We start from the raw sequence: 1,849 nt of genomic DNA, 5'->3' as shown, positions 1-1,849 counted from the left end.
AACATGATCCACAGGAATTTCTAATCACCTGGTTGGGCTCTTCGGCTGAAGACAAGCAAAGATCACATGAGCAATTTCACTTAGGCTGCTCGTCACCGGTAGTAAGATAGAGAGAACGGGGATGAGGTTCAAAGAGGCAGAGAGAGAAAAAGAGTGAAAACGAGAGAAGGAACAGGGAGAATAAGAAATCTTGATAAGATAAAGTGGGAAAGAGACGTAAACACTGAGGTAGGGTTAAAGCAGGAGGGAGGGATGAGAAATGAGAAAACAGGGAGATGGTAAGAGGACATTAGATCACTTAAAAGACGGATAACTTTAAACAGAAATTCCACCGGGCAGAAAAGCAGGACATATCACGCAACAAAAATCAATTTGGGAACACTTATTGTAACATCAAACGTAAAGGGCTATTGACTTGATATTATTTTGCAGACAATTTATGCTTTATGTTACAGAGCAGAATGTTTAACTCAACCAAAACAAACACAGCTGAGGTTACCTTACTCAGAGATAGTAAGAACTGCAGATGCTGGAGTCAGAACCAACACAATGTGGAGCTGGAGGAACACAGCAGGCCAGGCAGCATCAGAGGAGAGGGAAAGTTGATGTTTCAGGTCGGGACCCTTCTTCTGAAATGGTGGAGTGGGGGAGAGGGATAGGGAGCTCAGAAATAAATAGAGAGGAGGAGGGTTGGCGGTAAGAGTGGGGAAGGTTGGTGGGATGGTGATAGGTGAGCGCAGGTACCTTACACTGTTTTTTGAAACATTGAATCACCGCAGCACAGAAGAAGCCATTTGAACCATCATGTCCACTCTGGCCCTCTTAAGCAGCAATTTGACTACTGCCTCTCCCAAACACCCCTGCCCATCCCTCCTCTTCAGAAATGTAGAAATTGTGGGAAAATCTACGATGTGTGAAGATCCTACCTTGCTCAGCCATTCAACGTCATCTGATTTTCTAACATTGGGCCTGTATCTGTAGAGGTGACAGAACAATAGATGTGTACCTAGGTTTTTTTCTTTTCCTACCTGTCAGGCAGTGAGTTCTGGACCTACCAAACTCTGGTTGAAAAACATTTTCTTCACCTCCTTTCTAATCCTTTCATCAACCATTTTAAATCTAGCCGCCCCGACCCCAGTCATTGATCTGCTGAGTTGAATAGTTCCAGTCTATCCCAGTCCTTCACAACCTTCATACCTCAATCAAATATCTCCTAAACATTCTCTGTTCCAAGGCTGTCAATCCCAGGTTTGTGCAATTCTAGCAGAAGTAGATATGGATATTTTGTAATTAGGAGAGTGGAGTGTCCAGAGGACAGGAATCCTGTTGTTCATTTCTGATCTTTTCCTTCCACAGCTTTGAAATCTTTAACTGTAGGACTGTGTTCCATGATGAACATTTTCTCCGAGAAATCTCCCTCTTAGCAAAAGTTTGGCAAATCCTCCAGCCTCACTCCTCACAAACTTGATATTTTCATTCCAACCATGAGGTGTGACTCATATTCCATGTGATCTGTTGCAACTTGCTGCTTATAGAATGCCCTTATTTTCAGGAATCCCAATAGACAAATTGCAACTGTATTGAAAGCGCTCTTAAAATCCATTTTCATGACAATGTGAATTGCATGGACCTTGGATCCAAGTAGAACCACTGATTAGCTATTATTGAGAACTGGATTTTCCTTCATCCTGGAACTGAATGGACAATTTGTAGCACAACTGTTTATAATCTGATGTTCTCAACATTTTCTGGGACTTCAGATTGTTATCAATTTGTACTTTCTCCTCAATATAACAACCGCTTTTCAGTTGTTTCAGCGGCGGGAGTCCGGGAGGAAGCGCGAGGGCAG

The sequence above is a fragment of the Rhincodon typus genome, unplaced genomic scaffold (genome assembly GCF_021869965.1).
Source record: "Rhincodon typus isolate 14 unplaced genomic scaffold, sRhiTyp1.1 hic_rhity00000086, whole genome shotgun sequence".
NCBI classification, from domain to species: Eukaryota; Metazoa; Chordata; class Chondrichthyes; order Orectolobiformes; family Rhincodontidae; genus Rhincodon; species Rhincodon typus.
The sequence above is the reverse complement of the archived record's forward strand: the minus strand, read 5'-3'. Positions refer to the sequence as shown.